Raw genomic sequence first — 21646 nt, forward strand, 5'->3', positions numbered from 1 at the left:
GTGGAGGAACAACACCTGGGGTGGAGGAACAACACCTGGGATTGAGGAACAACACCTAGGGTGGAGGAACAACACTTGTGGTGGAAGAACAACACCTGGGGTGGAGGAACAACACCTGGGGTGGAGGAACAACACCTGGGGTGGAGGAACAACACCTGGGGTGGAGGAACAACACCTGGGGTGGAGGAACAACACCTGGGGTGGAGGAACAACACTTGTGGTGGAGGAACAACACCTGGGGTGGAGGAACAACACCTGGGGTGGAGGAACAACACCTGGGGTGGAGGAACAACACCTGGGGTGGAGGAACAACACCCGGGGTGGAGGAACAACACCTGGGGTGGAGGAACAACACCTGGGGTGGAGGAACAACACCTGGGGTGGAGGAACAACACCTGGGATGGAGGAACAACATCTGGGGTGGAGGAACAACACCAGGGGTGGAGGAACAACACCTGGGGTGGAGGAACAACACCTGGGGTGGAGGAACAACACCTGGGGTGGAGGAACAACACCTGGGGTGGAGGAACAACACCTGGGGTGGAGGAACAACACCTGGGATGGAGGAACAACACCTAGGGTGGAGGAACAACACTTGTGGTGGAGGAACAACACCTGGGGTGGAGGAACAACACCTGGGGTGGAGGAACAACACCTGGGGTGGAGGAACAACACCTGGGGTGGAGGAACAACACCTGGAGTGGAGGAACAACACCTGGGGTGGAGGAACAACACCTGGGGTGGAGGAACAACACCTGGGATGGAGGAACAACACCCGGGGTGGAGGAACAACACCTGGGATGGAGGAACAACACCTGGGATGAAGGAACAACACCTGGGGCGGAGGAACAACACCTGGGGTGGAGGAACAACACCTAGGGTGAAGGAACAACACTTGTGGTGGAGGAACAACACCTGGGATGGAGGAACAACACCTGGAGTGGAGGAACAACACCTGGGGTGGAGGAACAACACCTGAGGTGGAGGAACAACACCTGGGGTGGAGGAACAACACCTGGGGTGGAGGAACAACACCTGGGGTGGAGGAACAACACCTGGGGTGGAGGAACAACACCTGGGGTGGAGGAACAACACCTGGGGTGGAGGAACAACACCTGGGATGGAGGAACAACACCTGGAGTGGAGGAACAACACCTGGGGTGGAGGAACAACACCTGGGGTGGAGGAACAACACCTGGGGTGGAGGAACAACACCCGGGGTGGAGGAACAACACCTGGGATGGAGGAACAACACCTGGGGTGGAGGAACAACACCTGGGATGAAGGAACAACACCTGGGGCGGAGGAACAACACCTGGGGTGGAGGAACAACACCTAGGGTGATGGAACAACACTTGTGGTGGAGGAACAACACCTGGGGTGGAGGAACAACACCTGGGGTGGAGGAACAACACCTGAGGTGGAGGAACAACACCTGGGGTGGAGGAACAACACCTGGGGTGGAGGAACAACACCTGGGGTGGAGGAACAACACCTGGGGTGGAGGAACAACACCTGGGGTGGAGGAACAACACCTGGGGTGGAGGAACAACACCTGAGGTGGAGGAACAACACCAGGGGTGGAGGAACAACACTTGTGGTGGAGGAACAACACCTGGGGTGGAGGAACAACACCTGGGGTGGAGGAACAACACCTGGGGTGGAGGAACAACACCTGGGGTGGAGGAACAACACCTAGGGTGGAGGAACAACACTTGTGGTGGAGGAACAACACCTGGGGTGGAGGAACAACACGTGGGATGGAGGAACAACACCTGGGGTGGAGGAACAACACCTGGGGTGGAGGAACAACACCTAGGGTGGAGGAACAACACTTGCGGTGGAGGAACAACACCTGGGGTGGAGGAACAACACCTGGGGTGGAGGAACAACACCTTGGGTGGAGAAACAACACCTTGGGTGGAGGAACAACACCTGGGGTGGAGGAACAACACCTGGGGTGGAGGAACAACACCTGGGGTGGAGGAAAAACACCTGTGGTGGAGGAACAACACCTGTGGTGGAGGAACAACATCTGGGGTGGAGGAACAACACCTGGGGTGGAGGAACAACACCTTGGATGGAGGAACAACACCTGGGGTGGAGGAACAACACCTGGGGTGGAGGAACAACACCTAGGGTGGAAGAACAACACCTGGGGTGGAGGAACAACACCTGGGGTGGAGGAACAACACCTGGGGTGGAGGAACAACACCTGGGGTGGAGGAACAACATCTGGGGTGGAGGAACAACACCTGGGGTGGAGGAACAACACCTGGGATGGAGGAACAACACCTGGGGTGGAGGAACAACATCTGGGGTAGAGGAACAACACCTGGGGTGGAGGAACAACACCTGGGATGGAGGAACAACACCTGGGGTGGAGGAACAACACCTGAGGTGGAGGAACAACACCTGGGGTGGAGGAACAACACCTGGGGTGGAGGAACAACACCTGGGGTGGAGGAACAACACCTGGGGTGGAGGAACAACACCTGGGGTGGAGGAACAACACCTAGGGTGGAGGAACAACACTTGCGGTGGAGGAACAACACCTGGGGTGGAGGAACAACACCTGGGGTGGAGGAACAACACCTGGGGTGGAGGAACAACACCTTGGGTGGAGGAACAACACCTGGGGTGGAGGAACAACACCTGGGGTGGAGGAACAACACCTTGGGTGGAGGAACAACACCTGGGGTGGAGGAACAACACCTGGGGTGGAGGAACAACACCTGGGATGGAGGAACAACACCTGGGGTGGAGGAACAACACCTGTGGTGGAGGAACAACATCTGGGGTGGAGGAACAACACCTGGGGTAGAGGAACAACACCTTGGATGGAGGAACAACACCTGGGGTGGAGGAACAACACCTGGGGTGGAGGAACAACACCTAGGGTGGAGGAACAACACCTGGGGTGGAGGAACAACACCTGGGGTGGAGGAACAACACCTGGGGTGGAGGAACAACACCTGGGGTGGAGGAACAACACCTAGGGTGGAGGAACAACACTTGTGGTGGAGGAACAACACCTGGGGTGGAGGAACAACATCTGGGGTGGAGGAACAACACCTGGGGTGGAGGAACAACACCTGGGATGGAGGAACAACACCTGGGGTGGAGGAACAACATCTGGGGTAGAGGAACAACACCTGGGGTGGAGGAACAACACCTGGGATGGAGGAACAACACCTGGAGTGGAGGAACAACACCTGGAGGAACAACACCTGGGGTGGAGGAACAACACCTGGGATGGAGGAACAACACCTGGGGTGGAGGAACAACACCTGGGGTGGAGGAACAACACCTGGGGTGGAGGAACAACACCTGGGGTGGAGGAACAACACTTGGGGTGGAGGAACAACACCTGGGGTGGAGGAACAACACCTGGGGTGGAGGAACAACACCTGGGGTGGAAGAACAACACCTGGGGTGGAGGAACAACACCTGGGGTGGAGGAACAACATCTGGGGTAGAGGAACAACACCTGGGGTGGAGGAACAACACCTGGGATGGAGGAACAACACCTGGAGTGGAGGAACAACACCTGGAGTGGAGGAACAACACCTGGGGTGGAGGAACAACACCTGGGATGGAGGAACAACACCTGGGGTGGAGGAACAACACCTGGGGTGGAGGAACAACACCTGGGGTGGAGGAACAACACCTGGGGTGGAGGAACAACACTTGGGGTGGAGGAACAACACCTGGGGTGGAGGAACAACACCTGGGGTGGAAGAACAACACCTGGGGTGGAGGAACAACACCTGGAGGTGAGGAACAACACCTGGGATGGAGGAACAACGCCTGGGATGAAGGAACAGCACCTGGGGTGGAGGAACAACACCTGGGGTGGAGGAACAACACCTGGGATGGAGGAACAACACCTGGGGTGGAGGAACAACACCTGGGGTGGAGGAACAACACTTGTGGTGGAGGAACAACACTTGTGGTGGAGGAACAACACCTGTGGTGGAGGAACAACACCTGGGGTGGATGAACAACACTTGTGGTGGAGGAACAGCACCTGGGATGGAGGAACAACACCTGGGGTGGAGGAACAACATCTGGGGTGGAGGAACAACATCTTTGATGGAGGAACAACACCTGGGATGGAGGAACAACACCTGGGGTGGAGGATCAACACCTGGGGTGGAGGAACAACACCTGGGGTGGAGGAACAACACCTGGGGTGGAGGAACAACACCTGAAGGTGAGGAACAACACCTGGGATGGAGGAATAACTCCTGGGGTGGAGGAACAACACCTGGGGTGGAGGAACAACACCTGGGGTGGAGGAACAACACCTGGGGTGGAGGAACAACACCTGGGGTGGAGGAACAACACCTGGGGTGGAGGAACAACACCTGGAGGTGAGGAACAACACCTGGGATGGAGGAACAACACCTGGGATGGAGGAACAACACCTGGGGTGGAGGAACAACACCTGGGGTGGAGGAACAACACCTGGGGTGGAGGAACAACACCTGGGATGGAGGAACAACACCTGGGGTGGAGGAACAACACCTGGGGTGGAAGAACAACACCTGGGGTGGAGGAACAACACCTGGGGTGGAGGAACAACACCTGGAGGTGAGGAACAACACCTGGGATGGAGGAACAACACCTGGGATGGAGGAACAACACCTGGGGTGGAGGAACAACACCTGGGGTGGAGGAACAACACCTGGGGTGGAGGAACAACACCTGGGATGGAGGAACAACACCTGGGGTGGAGGAACAACACCTGGGGTGGAGGAACAACACTTGTGGTGGAGGAACAACACTTGTGGTGGAGGAACAACACCTGGGGTGGAGGAACAACACTTGTGGTGGAGGAACAGCACCTGGGGTGGAGGAACAAGACCTGGGATGGAGGAACAACACCTGGGGTGGAGGAACAACATCTGGGGTGGAGGAACAACACCTGGGGTGGAGGAACAACACCTGGGATGGAGGAACAACACCTGGGATGGAGGAACAACACCTGGGGTGGAGGAACAACACCTGGGGTGGAGGAACAACACCTGGGGTGGAGGAACAACACCTGGGGTGGAGGAACAACACCTGCGGTGGAGGAACAACACCTGGAGGTGAGGAACAACACCTGGGATGGAGGAACAACTCCTGGGTTGGAGGAACAACACCTGGGGTGGAGGAACAACACCTGGAGTGGAGGAACAACACCTGGGATGGAGGAACAACACCTGGGGTGGAGGAACAACACCTGGGGTGGAGGAACAACACCTAGGGTGGAAGAACAACACTTGTGGTGTAGGAACAACATCTGGGGTGGAGGAACAACACCTGGGGTGGAGGAGCAACACCTGGGGTGGAGGAACAACACCTGGCGTGGAGGGACAACACCTGGGGTGGAGGAACAACACTTGTGGTGGAGGAACAACACCTGGGGTGGAAGAACAACACCTGGGGTGGAGGAACAACACCTGGGATGGAGGAACAACACCTGGGGTTGAGGAACAACACCTAGGGTGGATGAACAACAATTGTGGTGGAGGAACAACACCTGGGGTGGAGGAACAACACTTGTGGTGGAGGAACAACACCTGGGTGGAGGAACAACACCTGGGGTGGAGGAACAACACCTGGGGTGGAGGAACAACACCTAGGGTGGAGGAACAACACTTGTGGTGGAGGAACAACACCTGGGGTGGAGGAACAACACTTGGGGTGGAGGAACAACACCTGGGGTGGAGGAACAACACCTGAGGTGGAGGAACAACACTTGTGGTGGAGGAACAACACCTGGGGTGGAGGAACAACACCTGGGGTGGAGGAACAACACCTGGGGTGGAGGAACAACACCTAGGGTGGAGGAACAACACTTGTGGTGGAGGAACAACACCTGGGGTGGAGGAACAACACCTGGGGTGGAGGAAGAACACCTGGGGTGGAGGAACAACACCTGAGGTGGAGGAACAACACCTGGGGTGGAGGAACAACACCTGGGGTGGAGGAACAACACCTGGGGTGGAGGAACACCACCTGGGGTGGAGGAACAACACCTGGGGTGGAGGAACAACACCTGGGGTGGATGAACAACACCTGGGGTGGAGGAACAACACTTGTGGTGGAGGAACAACACTTGTGGTGGAGGAACAACACTTGGGGTGGAGGAACAGCAATTGTGGTGGAGGAACAACACCTGGGGTGGAGGAACAACACTTGGTGTGGAGGAACAACAATTGTGGTGGAGTTACAACACCTGGAGTGGAGGAATAACACCTGAGGTGGAGGAACAACACCTGGGGTGGAGGAATAACATTTGTGGTGGAGGAACAACACTTGGGGTGGAGGAACAACACCTGAGGTGGAGGAACAACACTTGGGGTGGAGGAACAACACTTGGGGTGGAGGAACAACACTTGAGGTGGAGGAACAACACTTGGAGTGGAGGAACAACACTTGGAGTGAAGGAACAACACTTTGGGTGGAGGAACAACGCTTGAGGTGGAAGAACAACATTTGTGGTGGAGGAACAACACTTGAGGTGGAAGAACAACACCTGAGGTGGAGGAACAACACCTGAGGTGGAGGAACAACACTTGGGGTGGAGGAACAACACTTGGGGTGGAGGAACAACACTTGTGGTGGAGGAACAACACCTGAGGTGGAGGAACAACTGAGGTGGAGGAACAATACCTGAGGTAGAGGAACAACACTTGGGGTGGAGGAACAACACTTGGGGTGGAGGAACAACACTTGGGGTGGAGGAACAACATTTGTGGTGGAGGAACAACACCTGAGGTGGAGGAACAACTGAGGTGGAGGAACAATACCTGAGGTAGAGGAACAACACTTGGGGTGGAGGAACAACACTTGGGGTGGAGGAACAACACTTGGGGTGGAGGAACAACATTTGTGGTGGAGGAACAACACCTGAGGTGGAGGAACAACTGAGGTGGAGGAACAATACCTGAGGTAGAGGAACAACACTTGGGGTGGAGGAACAACACTTGGGGTGGAGGAACAACACCTGAGGTGGAGGAACAACACTTGGGGTGGAGGAACAACTCCTGATGTGGAGGGACAACTGAGGTGGAGGAACAACACTTGGGGTTGAGGAACAACACCTGGGGTGGAGGAACAACACTTGGGGTGGAGGAACAACACCTGAGGTGGAGGAACAACACCTGAGGTGGAGGGGGAAGAGGAACACCTGGGGGGGAGGGGAATTACCAACACTGTGTTGCCAAAATTTATGCATGAGAGTTTTCGCCTCAAGAATATTATGATGTCCACCGAAAAGGTTCGTAAATTGGTTAATCTCCCCGGAGCATGAATTTTCATGAGGAGCGCCGCCCCCGCCCTGGGGGCCATACCTCGTTTTATTAAATATACTAATATAGCCGGAAGGACAGTGTTGCCACCCTGTGACATACCTCTGACTTGTTTCAGTGGTTTTCATACCTTCGTAGGGGTGGATAACTAGAACTGTCTAAACAAGAGATGCCATGCCAATGATGTCCTTCAAACCACCAGGTTGGTTTACCAGGCAAGCACCAGATACTACAGGCAGGCGAAATGGTGTGTACAGAGAACCTTCACTGCTTACATAAATTCAAACATCTAAATTGAAGTTACACTGTTCTCCCTGGAACGTAGGCGAGAAAGATTCATTAAATACACTGGAGGTATTGGTTCTAAATCTGCACACTGAAATGAATCCTTACGATATGAGGAGGCTAGATAGACGGTGTAAAATGCCCTCAATGAAAACCAGGTGTACAATGAGTACACTAAAAAATAACTCATTAAATATAAAGGGTTGAGGACTTTCCGACACCCTCCCTTCATATATAAAGGGGATTACCCACAGACCCCCTACCTGTCTTCAAGGGGAAAATTTGAAACGTTCCTCAAATCAGTTCTTTATCAGCTGGGCTGTGGTGCATACGTTGAACTGCATACGGCTACCACCAACAGCCAGATCGATCAGGTTATCAACTAGGAGGCCTGGTCTGCGACCGGAAGAATGGTTAGCTGTGCTAAATTGTTCTGAGGTAACCGTCACCATGTGTCCATCACAACCCATGTTCTCCATCAAGAATATTACCTCATATGTCCAACACCTGAGCAATGAAGATACACAGGTGTTGCACGTGTCTTATTTATCAACGTGTCGCCATTGTATACCATCAAAGATATAAAACAATACCCATGTTTTTTCCCACTTGTTTTTATTGTGTTGACATGCTGGTTATTTTAACTTGGTGTCGTGGTGTTCATTTGCGTGGTTTATTGTGTGGTTTATTGTGTGGTTTATTGTGTGTTTATTCCAGCTAGCAGTTTTTCTGGGTGTTTATTTTACGTTTGATGTTTTTGCGTGTTCTTTAATTTTTGTATTGCCAAGAGCGCTTAATGATCTGTCAGGTGGAAGTGCTGGGTGTTGTGTCAGGTGGAAGTGCTGGGTGTTGTGTCAGGTGGAAGTGCTGGGTGTTGTGTCAGGTGGAAGTGCTGGGTGTTGTGTCAGGTGGAAGTGCTGGATGTTGTGTCAGGTGGAAGTGCTGAATGATCTGTCAGGTGGAAGTGCTGGGTGTTGTGTCAGGTGGAAGTGCTGAATGATCTGTCAGGTGGAAGTGCTGGGTGTTGTGTCAGGTGGAAGTGCTGGGTGTTGTGTCAGGTGGAAGTGCTGGGTGTTGTGTCAGGTGGAAGTGCTGGGTGTTGTGTCAGGTGGAAGTGCTGGGTGTTGTGTCAGGTGGAAGTGCTGGGTGTTGTGTCAGGTGGAAGTGCTGGGTGTTGTGTCAGGTGGAAGTGCTGGGTGTTCTGTCAGGTGGAAGTGCTGGGTGTTGTGTCAGGTGGAAGTGCTGGGTGTTGTGTCAGGTGGAAGTGCTGGGTGTTGTGTCAGGTGGAAGTGCTGGGTGTTCTGTCAGGTGGAAGTGCTGGGTGTTCTGTCAGGTGGAAGTGCTGGGTGTTCTGTCAGGTGGAAGTGCTTCTGTCAGGTGGAAGTGCTGGGTGTTGTGTCAGGTGGAAGTGCTGGGTGTTGTGTCAGGTGGAAGTGCTGGGTGTTCTGTCAGGTGGAAGTGCTGGGTGTTCTGTCAGGTGGAAGTGCTGGGTGTTCTGTCAGGTCAGAGTGCTGGGTGTTTGTCAGGTCAGAGTGCTGGGTGTTCTGTCAGGTCAGAGTGCTGGATGTTCTGTCAGGTCAAAGTGTTGGGTGTTCTGTCAGGTCAAAGTGCTGGGTGTTCTGTCAGGTCAGAGTGCTGGGTGTTTGTCAGGTCAAAGTTCTCTTTTAATCACAAAACTTCCTCGTACAGGCGTAAAGCAACTTTATCAAAATAAAATTATGCTTCTTGTTTCCAGACCACTAAAGGTGTTGTATTTGCAGGTACTGTGGAGGCTGCCAGGTGGTGTCTGCTGCAAGGTAAAGTGACACTCGCAACCCCTCAAGAACGAGTGTTTTGATGCTGGTGAGGGACTCTTGGTTTAAGGTTTTTGAGTTAACTCTCCTTCTTCGGGTGAAATCTGATCTGTGGAAAAGGACACTTGTGTATAGTTCAAGATATTCATTAAAGACAACGTTTTGCCACTCGTGGCGAAACGTTTTCTTTAATAAATGTTCTGAACTGTACACGGGTGTCCGTTTCCACACTTTATCGGTAGCGCCATGCCATTTACAACGGACATATAGTTTTCCTCTTAACTCTCTCAGTCCTTAGTTGCTGCATAACTCCTACGGGTTTTGCGCTTCCACGTTTGATGTAAAAGTAATTTATGGTTTCCTCCCTTATCCTTTCTCTTCATTAACCTCCTCTAGTTTTCCTTATCTTTTAGCTCACCCCATTTTGAGCTTTCCCCTATCTCTGAATTCATCCCTTCAATCTACGTCTTCATATATCCCTCTTTATTTCCATCCGTGTGTTGCTGAGCTTCTAGAAAGAAACAGACTCTCAGTTGAGAAGGACTAGAACACGGGGACATTAAGGCTGGTTATGATAACTATGAGTGCCATTGGACCGTTAGCACAACAGCTTAGTTGATCAAGCAGTTATCAGGAAAGCCTGGCTTCAGGCAGGGCCGAGGTGGTTGAACAATCATTGAAATCAATCACAGGTATGAGTCATTGTGACGATAAAAATAACTTTTTCAGTACAAGGGTAGTGAAGTTAAATTAGAAAGCTGGAAAGTGAACACAGATTCCATATACTTTTTGTGAGTTTCGAGAGTTTTTCCTACTCCCGGAGCTAGCTTAGATGAGCAGTGCCACGCAACAGAATTAAGCCTCTGCAGTAAATTATCCTTAAGCCAGCAGACTACTGAACTGACCAGACTGGAAAACACTCTAGACTTTTTTTTTTTTTTTTTTGCTAACAATGAGGACCTTATCCACGACGTATTGATGTGGAAGACTGCACTCTTAGCCCACAACATAACACAGGTACAGACTTGCGTGGTCAGTGGCCTGGGATAGAGAAACATGGTCAGTCACGAGGGCGACTCAGACAGGTTCAACTTCAATAAGAACAACATCAAATGAGACCAAATCGCGAACTTAACGAGATATACTAGGACGATCACATGACCACCCAAGATCAAACCAGTTCCTCGAGAGCATTAGGTCTTCAGCGCTCGAGGTATGCTCCAGGAACATACCTCACGGGCAGATCCGTATCTCTCGCTTGATGCTCTTGCAAGTTTTGCGTATCTTAGCTTTGATTCATTCTTACAATGCATGTTCTACATTTTCACTGTTTTTTACTTCACTTAGGAAATATTTCACGTTTCTGTATTTTTTACTTAAATTCTATAAATTTTGTGTCATCTGTAATTCAGTAAGTATATTCGTATCTATATATTTTCCATCGATTTTTTTTCTAAAAATTGGTGAGGTGCCTCCGAAATATTGAGCAAGTTTCATTCAGTCCACAGTCATATATAATAGACTGTATCACCCTTTGAAGACAATATTAGAAATTGTATAACATTGACATCCATCAAGACCGACAAACCTTCAAGCTTGACTTAAAAAATGTAAGGGACCTGGGAGTAATTATGTCAGATCTTATATTCAATGAGTAAAATAATATTGTTATAACAACTATATGAAAATGATAAGCTATAAAATAACTTTAAGAATAAGATAAGCTAAACCAGCGCTAACAACTACAAAAATATCACAATTATGACCCCGTGTTATGTTTTATATAACAATCATAATCGCTAGCGAGCACACACACTTCAATAAACCTACTCTCTTTATTACTACCACCATCACCACCCCTGCCATCCACCAGTACCTACCACTGTTGCATATGTGTCTTACCTAACAACCTGTCGGTATTTAATACCATTTTATTGTTCACTCTGTCAGACACTGCAACACAAGGGTATCTTGGTACAGACTTTAAATCAACTTCGACAACCTCTACTTGTGAGAACGGCTGGATTTGAGAGGGACCTGACCTCTCAACGTCTACGTTCTTACTTCTACCAGTGACCTACGTCTCACCTCCTGGCGCTATATAAGGCTCCATCCTATCACTTCAAATCCATATTGTTTCAGACAATGGAACAATACTCTTCTCCAGACTGAGGGACTGACCACCTCAAAACTTTAAGGGTGATGGACTGATTACATCGTCTTCAAGTCTCTTCTGCTTCTATCAACTTCTCTGTACTCGACTGAAGAAGCCTACTGTGTAGGCGAAACGTTTCGAAATAAAGATACATAACTGTTGCATATGTGTCTTACCTAACTACCACAGTCGCATTCATCCACCACCAACAATACTAACCAACTACCACTACCCATCACAACCGACGACCACCATCACCAACATCCTTTCATCTAATCTCAGACACCACAAGTGACATCGTCATCATCACTTACAGCATCCGACTTCACCGCCTCCACAACTTTGCAGCCTCTGACCTCGGCGGCAGCAGCAGCGTGTGCCAGGTTGAGGCAGTGTGGTAATAGCTTCAGTGGTGCCGTCCATCACTCACTGAGTAACTCACCTCCGGTGCCGTCACCTCCGCCGCCGCTCCACTGATATATTGCCAGACCTGCTGCAACCAATGAATTTGCTGGAAAAATCAGAAGTAGGAGAAAGCTAAAGAAGATTTGTGTGGAGAATGAGAGAAAATGGGAATCTCTTGGAGAGAAGAACGTGGGAGATGAAGCGAGTAGAAAATGGTGGTTTATTCAGCTCATTGGTGGAGGCTCGATCCTTCGTCCGGTAATAACGGCGTAGTGAGGGGAAAGATGAAGGAAATGAGAAGCGTTGTGTAGAGGAAGATCTGTTAATTGGTGTATTGAGCTCTCATCTCCCCTGCTGTCTACCCCATAACCCCTGCCACTCGTCCAGCCCCCTGTCAGCCAGACGCCCTAAGCCGCCTGGCTCTGATAGTGGTGATGAAAAGCCAACTTGTGGCACGGCGATATGGGACCTGAGGGATGTGGGGTGATGGAGGACCTGGGTGGGGGGGGTTAGGGGTGTTGTATGGTGATGGATAACCTTGGTGGGGGTTGGGGGTGTTATATGGTGATGGAGGACCTGGGTGGAGAGTTGGTGGTGGTGTATGGTGATGGAGGACCTGAGTGGAGAGTTGGGGGTGGTATATGGTGATGGAGGACCTGGGTGGAGAGTTGGGGGCGTTGTATGATGATGGAGGTCCTGGGTAGGGGTTGGGGTGTTGTATGATGATGGAGGACCTGGGTGGGGGATTAGTGGTGTTGTATGGTGGTGGATAACCTTGGTGGGGGTTTGGGGTGGCATATGGTGATGGAGGACCTGGGTGGAGAGTTGGGGGTGTTGTATGATGATGGAGGACCTGGGTGGAAAATTGGGGGTGTTGTATTTTGATGGAAGACCTGGGTGGAGAGTTGGGAGTGTCGCATGGTCTGTTGGCAATTCCCTTTTTGTATAAGGGAAGCATGTTGAAGAGTCTTGGTGCCTTTACTCTATTGAGTTATGTGTAAATGTACTCATCACGTCTCTACTTTTCATTGGAGGTATTTTGCACCGTCTACCCAGCCTTTTGCTTTCATACGGAGTGATTTCCAGGTGTAGATTATGATGTTCCTCGCCTATAGAAGAAAATCGCAGGCTGGCAAGTAGGTATATAGTTAGGTAGACAAGCAGGTAGGTAGGCAAGCAGAGTGGCAGGCAGGCAGGCAGTCAGAGTGATAGGCAGGCAGGCAGGTACTCATGCACTCAAGGCACGCTCTTGACTAAGCCAAAGTGGAAGATAAGTATGGAAGTCAGTACCAGGAGGAGAATAAAGTTGGTGATAAATTGTGCTAAGGGAAAACCAAGAAAAGAAAGGAAGTATGAAGAGACTGTCAGAGACAAAGGGAAGTTGAAGAGACTGTCAGAAATACATGAGGGTGAAGAGACTGCCAGAAATAAAGGAAGGGTAAAGAGGGGAAACCAAAGAACAATGAAGGTGAGAGGGAGCCGACTAGTAAAAGAAATAAAAAGAAGAGAGAAGGAAGTTGGGAGAAGAGAAATAAGTTAAGTACATTATCAGGAGGAGGAGGAAGAGGAGGACGAAGAGGGCGACGAAGTAGAGGGAGTGCCTCACATCAACTGCTCCTCCAGGAGGATGGGGAAGAATATACGCACCACCTCACCGGCTCCTCCCCGGTAATGGTGAAGCTAGTGCTGGGGTTTCTAATGGTTCTAGAATTTATGTAGATGTTCGTACTAGGGAAACTGGCGGTAACACTGGTGCAGGTGTTGTCGCTGACAGTGCTGGGTCTACATAGCTCTGGTACAATCCGGAAATTACACCATTGAGAACTCGGAGTATCAAAACTACAGCCACTAAAAACCTGACAGATGCACATTCTATTCTTGAGAGCATCTACAGATTAGGCTCTACTGGGACAAATAAAGAGGGAACTTGCATATACAAACAGAAGAATTGTCGAAATCTCCCGAATAAAAGCACATGCCGCTCGAGGTCTTGCAAGCTGTTACCCAGGAATGTGCCGTAGTTCCTGAAATGAGGGACAGTGATATGACTCAAACTGTCCCACCTTCCACAACAACGATACGAGACATGATGCCTCATAAACGCGAGTGAGACCAAGCAAAATATAATCATTCAACCAATAGGTTCTCTTTTTTGTGTCAAACAGCGGAAAAGAATAGCTAGAAATGTTAAGAATGTATCACCACCTAGGAACCATGCTGGACCGGGATCACAGCCAGTAGCAAGCTCGTGTGCGAATCTTCGGGGTGATGTCGGAAGATCTCACTTTCAAGGATTAGATCAATGTTGCTGTTGCTACCGCAAGAAAATGATAGACTGGATAACCAAAACTTTCTAAACAAGAGATGCTGAGCCAATGATAATGTTCTTCAAGTTACTTGTTCTCTCCAGGCTGGAATACTGCTGTATATTAACGGTCCCCTTCAAGGCAGGTGAGACTACAGAGCTGGAAAACGTAGAGACGTTCACTGCCCGTATACATTCAGTTAAACATCTGAACTGTTGGGAATGCTTAAAGTCTCTTCAACTGTATTCCTTGGAACGTAGGTGAGAAAAATACATCATAATTTGCACCTGGGAAATACTGGAGGGGCTGGTCCCAAACCTGCACATACAAATTACTACGTATGAAAGCATCAAACTTGGCAGGTGTAAAATATCTCCAATAAAAATTCACTGGTCAACAATTTTTGATAAGTTGTATTCTTCTTAAATGAGATTAGTTAATTCTTATGTATTTTTATGTCCTGAATCCAAATATCACCTTGAAAAATGCTTATTGGCTATAAGTTTAAAGATACGAGACATGTAATATTTTATTTTATTATAATGTGCAATATGTGTCAGTATGTTTTAAACTCTAATTCGTACTTACTCTGCCTTTTTGCTTGACGCTTATAGTGGGCTGAAGAATCATCACTTGCCAATGTCCAGCAATAGTCTGCAAGCATTCTTGTGACCCATTTGCCCTGGTACCATTTTTCCATGGTTGAAATATCTTGGTGAAACCTTTCACCATGTTCGTCACTAACTGTCCCACAGTTCGCTGGAAATAAGTCTAAATGTGAGTCCAAAAAGTGGATTTTAAGTGACATGTTACATCCCATGTTCTTGTAAGCCTTGATGAGGTTTTCCATCAATTCTTCATAGTTGCCTTCCCTTCTGTTTCCGAGAAATCCCTTCACCACTAACTTGAATGTTTCCCAAGCAGCTTTCTCCTCCCCATGAAGGTCTGATTCAAAGTCACCATCTTTAAGAAGCTCTCGAATCTGAAGACCATTGAAAACTCCCTCTCTAATCTTAGTGTCGCTCAGTGAGGGGAATTTTGATGTTAAATACTTGAATCCCTGACCGGATTTGTCCATAGCTTTTACAAAGTTTTTCATGAGCCTCAGTTTTGTGTGTAGTGGTGGTAGCAAAATTTTGTTTGGTTCAGTGAGAGGTGGATGTTGAACATTTTTCATCCCAGGTTCCAATGATTGACGAGGTGGTCAGTCTCTCCTGATGTAGTGGGAACCTCTTGCACGGCTCTCCTATTCACATAGAAAGCAGCAGTACTTGGTGTATCCGCCCTGTTTGGCTAAGAATATTACCTACCTTTCACCTCAAAATATAAACTTAAACATAACAAGCACCATCTATGACTGCTGGAACAATAATGAAGGTCAGTGAGACTGTGAGTGTGGTAAGAAACACACTGCCGCAAGCCTGTTGGAACGTGTTGTGACACGTAGGTGTATATTGAAAAGTAGAGCTAACAAACAATTTTAACCATGATATTCATTATCAGTGACCTAAAATTAATGGGAAATTGCTACTCTGGTTTCGGAAGCATTTTAGTTGTTGACCGGTGAAGTCAAGGGCGTCACTAAGGAAAAACTCGATGAGTGTCAGAGGCCCCTGATATTTCAGCGCCCTTCCTGCATAGGTGGCATTACCAACAAACCTCTGGTTCTTTTGAAGAGAGAGTCAAGTTCCAGAAAACGGTTCCTGACCAGACGGGCTGTGGATCATATGCTGGGTTGCGTGTGGCACAGCCTGGTTGGTCAGGCCTTCATCCACCAGGAAAGCTGGTCAGGGAACGGGCCGCAGGGGACGTTGGCCCCACTTCCGAGAGCATCCTGCGGGTATCCCCCAGGAGGAGGAGGTGGTGGTAGAGGAAGTTCCTCACATCGTCACCTCCTACCCTAGGACTGACATGACCCTCCGAAGTCATAATTAATATAAATCTTAGTTAATAAAACAGGAAGGGGGAGTCTAATCAGGTTTACAAGTGCGTAACGAGCTAGTTTATAACCAGGGAGTATAATTATACTACGGGGAGGAGGGTTGGCTCCCTTTCCTGGTGTCCACACCACCCTTCACCACCTCCACACTACCCTTCCTTCAACACCTCCACACTACCCTTCCTTCAGCACCTTGACACTACTCTTCCTTCACCTTGACACTAGCTTCCTTCAACTCTACACTACCCTTCCTTCATCGCCTCCACACCACCTCCACACTACCCTTCCCCCACCAACTTCACACTACCCTTCCTTTACCACCACACTACCCTTCCTTCACCACCACCACACTACCCTTCCTTCACCGCTTCCACACTACCCTTCCTTCACCTGGAGGCTACCTGGATACCTGGAGGTTATTCCGGGGATCAACGCCCCCGCGGCCCGGTCCATGACCAGGCCTCCCGATGGATCAGGGCCTGATCAACTAGGCTGTTACTGCTGGCCGCACGCAGTCCAACGTACGAGCCACAGCCCGGCTGATCCGGCACTGACTTTAGGTATCTGTCCAGCTCTCTCTTGAAGGCAGCCAGGGGTTTATTGGCAATTCCCCTAATGCTTGATGGGAGGCTGTTGAACAGTCTTGGGCCCCTGACACGTATGGTGTTTTCCCTTAGTGTACCAATGGCGCCCCTACTTTTTATTGGGGGCATTTTGCATCGCCTGCCCAGTTTTACTTTCGTAGGGAGTGATTTCTGTGTGTAGATTTGGTACCATTCCTTCCAAGATTTTCCAAGTGTAGATTATAATATATCTCTCCCTCCTGTGTTCCAACGAGTACAAGTCAAGTGCTTCCAAGCGTTCCCAGTAGTTAAGGTGCCTGGCAGAACTTATACGTGCAGTAAAGGATCTCTGTACACTCTCTAGATCTGCGATTTCACCTGCTTTGAATGAAGATGTTAATGTACAGCAGTATTCCAGCCTAGAGAGAACAAGTGATTTGAAAAGGATCATCATTGGCTTGGCATCTCTCGTTTTGAACGTTCTCATTATCCATCCTATCATTTTCTTTGCACGTGCGATCGTGGCACTGTTGTGATCCTTGAAAGTGAGATCCTCAGACATTACTACTCCCAGGTCCCTTACATTAGTTTTCCGCTCTATTGTATGGCCAGAGTCTGTAGTACACTCTGTTCTAGTTTTTATCTCCTCCAGTTTTCCATAACGGAGTAGTTGGAATTTGTCCTCATTGAACATCATATTGTTTACCGTTGCCCACTGGAAAACTTTGTTTATATCTTCTTGGAGGTTAACCGCGTCCTCAGCAGATGACAGCCTCATGCAGATCCTAGTATTATCCGCAAAGGATGATACGGTGCTGTGATGTATATCTCTGTCTATGTCTGATATGAGGATAAGGAATAAGATGGGGGCGAGTACTGTGCCTTGTGGAACAGAGCTCTTCACTATGGCAGCCTCCGATTTAACTCTGTTGACCACTACTCTTTGTGTTCGATTTGTTAGGAAGTTGAAGATCCATCTCCCCACTTTCCCAGTTATTCCTTTAGCACGTATTTTATGGGCTATTACGCCATGATCGCATTTGTCAAATGCTTTTGCAAAGTCTGTGTATATTACATCTGCACTCTGGTTTTCTTCCAGTGCATCCAAGGCCATATCATAGTGATCCAGTAGTTGTGAGAGGCAGGAGCGACCTGCCCTGAACCCATGTTGCCCTGGATTGTGCAGATTTTGGGAATCCAGGTGATTTGCAATCCTGCTTCTTAGCACTCTTTCAAAGATTTTTATGATGTGGGACGTCAGAGCTATTAGTTTATAGTTCTTAGCTAATGCTTTGCTGCCATCTTTATGGAGTGGGGCTATATCCGTTGTTTTAAGTGACTGTGGAATTTCACCCATGTCCAAGCTCCTCCTCCAGAGTGTACTTAGGGCACGCGAGAGGGGTTTCTTGCAGTTCTTAATGAAAACAGAGTTCCACGAGTCTGGGCCCGGGGCTGAGTGCATAGGCATGTTGTCAATGGCTTTTTCGAAATCTATCGGAGTTACGGTAATGTCGGAAATCTGGCATACATTTATGGAGTTTTGAGGTTCATTCATGAAGAAATCATTTGGGTCGTCGATCCTCAGACCGATTAGTGGTTCACTAAACACAGAGTCGTACTAGGATTTCAATATTTCATTCATTTCTTTGTTGTCATCTGTGTAAGTCCCATCCTGTCCCCTCACCTCCACACTACCCTTCCTTCACCTCTACACTACCCTTCCTTCACCTCCACACTATCCTTCCTTCTCCACACTATCCTTCCTTCACCTCCACACTATCCTTCCTTCACCTCCACACTACCGGTCCTTCACCTCTACACTACCCTTCCTTCACCTCCACACTACCGGTCCTTCACCTCTACACTACCCTTCCTTCACCTCCACACTACCCTTCCTTCACCTCCACACTACCGTTCCTTCACCTCTACACTACCCTTCCTTCACCTTCACCCTACCGTTCCTTCACCTCCACACTACCCTTCCTTCACCTCTACACTACCCTTCCTTCGCCTCCACACTACCCTTCACCTCCACACTACCCTTCCTTCACGTCTACACTACCCTTCCTTCACCTCCGCACTACCCTTCCTTCACCTCCACACTACCCTTCCTTCACCTCTACACTACCCTTCCTTCGCCTCCACACTACCCTTCACCTCCATACTACCCTTCCTTCACGTCTACACTACCCTTCCTTCACCTCCACACTACCGTTCCTTCACCTCCACACTACCCTTCCTTTACCTCCACACTACCCTTCACCTCCACACTACCTTTCCTTCACCTCCACACTACCTTTCCTTTACCTCCACACTACCGTTCCTTCACCTCCACACTACCGTTCCTTCACCTCCACACTACCCTTCCTTTACCTCCACACTACCCTTCACCTCCACACTACCTTTCCTTCACCTCCACACTACCTTTCCTTCACCTCCACACTACCGTTCCTTCACCTCCACACTACCCTTCCTTTACCTCCACACTACCCTTCACCTCCACACTACCCTTCCTTCACCTCCACACTACCTTTCCTTCACCTCCACACTACCTTTCCTTCACCTCCACACTACCTTTCCTTCACCTCCACACTACCTTTCCTTCACCTCCACACTACCCTTCCTTCACCTCCACACTACCCTTCCTTCACCTCCACACTACCTTTCCTTCACCTCCACACTACCTTTCCTTCACCTCCACACTACCTATCCTTCACCTCCACACTATCCTTCCTTCACCTCCACACTATCCTTCCTTCACCTCCACACTACCGTTCCTTCACCTCCACACTACCCTTCCTTCACCTCCACACTACCCTTCCTTCACCTCCACACTACCCTTCCTTCACCTCCACACTACCCTTCCTTCACCTCCACACTACCCTTCCTTCACCTCCACACTACCGTTCCTTCACCTCCACACTACCCTTCCTTCACCTCCACACTACCCTTCCTTCACCTCCACACTACCCTTCCTTCACCTCCACACTACCCTTCCTTCACCTCCACACTACCTTTCCTTCACCTCCACACTACCCTTCCTTCACCTCCACACTACCCTTCCTTCACCTCCACACTACCTTTCCTTCACCTCCACACTACCCTTCCTTCACCTCCACACTACCTTTCCTTCACCTCCACACTACCCTTCCTTCACCTCCACACTACCCTTCCTTCACCTCCACACTACCTTTCCTTCACCTCCACACTACCCTTCCTTCACCTCCACACTACCTTTCCTTCACCTCCACGCTACCTTTCCTTCACCTCCAAACTACCCTTCCTTCACGTCTACACTACCCTTCCTTCACGTCTACACTACCCTTCCTTCACGTCTACACTACCCTTCCTTCACGGCTACACTACCCTTCCTTCACGGCTACACTACCCTTCCTTCACCTCCACACTACCGTTCCTTCACCTCCACACTACCGTTCCTTCACCTCCACACTACCGTTCCTTCACCTCCACACTACCGTTCAGGTCTTTCCCATGTTTCCTCCATATTTCCCCAACCTAATCTTAGGAAACTCAACCTAACCAAGAAAAACATAAAATATCGAGCATATTGAAATGCACGAAGAAAATATATATGAAACCGTCTGGTGTGATTAAAGGAACTTGCTGGAGTGTTTTATAACACTGAAACACATGTTGGGTATCTTTATTGATGGAACCTTTCGCCTACACAGTAGCCTTCTTCAGTCAAGTACAAAGGGAGCAGTAGAAATGAAATAAGTATGATGTAATAAGGCCTGGTCACAGACCGGGCCGCGGGGGCGTTGACCCCCGGACTCTCTCCAGGTATTCTCCAGGTAATCAGTCCATCGACTTTGGAGAAAAAGTATTTGAGGTAGTCAGTCCCTCAGCCTGGAGAAGAGTTCAGCTCCATGTTCTGGAATGATATATCGTTTTATCATTAAAATACCCAACTGTTGCACATGTGTCTTAATCCTCAAATTGTCGGTAGTTTATACCACTTTCAACTATGCATAATAATGTTCAAAAATCCTCTATATACGAGACTGATGAATATATGGGCTAGTGGGCCGCCAGCAACAAAAGCCTGGTTGACCACAAAAGTGGCCAGTCATGGGGAGGGTGGTGGTGGGTGTTGGGGAGGGTGGTGGTGGGTGTTGGGGAGGGTGGTGGTGGGTGTTGGAGAGAGTGGTGGTGGGTGTTGGGGAGGGTGGTGGTGGGTGTTGGAGAGGGTGGTGGTGGGTGTTGGGGAGGGTGGTGGTGGGTGTTGGGGAGGGTGGTGGTGGGTGTTGGGGAGGGTGGTGGTGGGTGTTGGGGAGGGTGGTGGTGGGTGTTGGGGAGGGTGGTGGTGGGTGTTGGAGAGAGTGGTGGTGGGTGTTGGGGAGGGTGGTGGTGGGTGTTGGGGAGGGTGGTGAGGGAGAAGACTATTCACACTATCACAAGAAATCAATAAAAAATCAGCGAAACATTTCACCAACGTGTGGGGAGGACAGACTGAAAACTGAGATGGACTTTCATCCCTGGTGTCTCGCAGGAGTGTAGTGAGACGTTACAGGGGTCCTTGACACCTGAAGATTATCTCACGAAGATCGCAAGGGGTTACCGCCCCCGCAGTCTGGTCCCTGACCAAGCCTGAACCAGGCTGAACATCAAAATGGTATACAATACTGACAGGTTGTTAGGTAAGACACATATGCAACAATTAGACAACTTTATTCCGAAACGTTTCGCCTACACAGTAGGCTTCTTCAGTCGAATACAGAAAGTAGGCAGGAACAGTAGAGATGTGAAGACGATGTAATCAGTCCATCACCCTTGTAGTCGTAGAATTTGAGGTTGTCAGTCCCTCGGCCTGGAGAAGTTCAGTTCCATAGTTTCGGAATAAAGTTGTCTAACTGTTGCATATGTGTCTTACCT

General features: G+C 49.6%; 1 protein-coding gene across 2 annotated transcripts in view; it reads left to right on the forward strand.

Annotated features, from left to right (window-relative positions):
• The window catches only part of kug (FAT atypical cadherin kugelei), a 913302-nt gene that overhangs the window by 227577 nt on the left and 664079 nt on the right, over positions 1-21646 (forward strand). Inside the window, exon 1 of one of the 2 annotated variants that reach the window (XM_053775102.2) lies at positions 9410-9431. The exons of the other annotated variant lie outside the window; for it this stretch is intronic. The gene's annotated coding sequence lies outside the window, so the exon portion shown is untranslated. Of the gene's footprint in view, positions 1-9409; positions 9432-21646 lie in introns of those variants that run through there. 2 annotated transcript variants of the gene reach the window in all.

This window comes from Cherax quadricarinatus, chromosome 1 (genome assembly GCF_038502225.1).
Source record: "Cherax quadricarinatus isolate ZL_2023a chromosome 1, ASM3850222v1, whole genome shotgun sequence".
NCBI classification, from domain to species: domain Eukaryota; kingdom Metazoa; phylum Arthropoda; class Malacostraca; order Decapoda; family Parastacidae; genus Cherax; species Cherax quadricarinatus.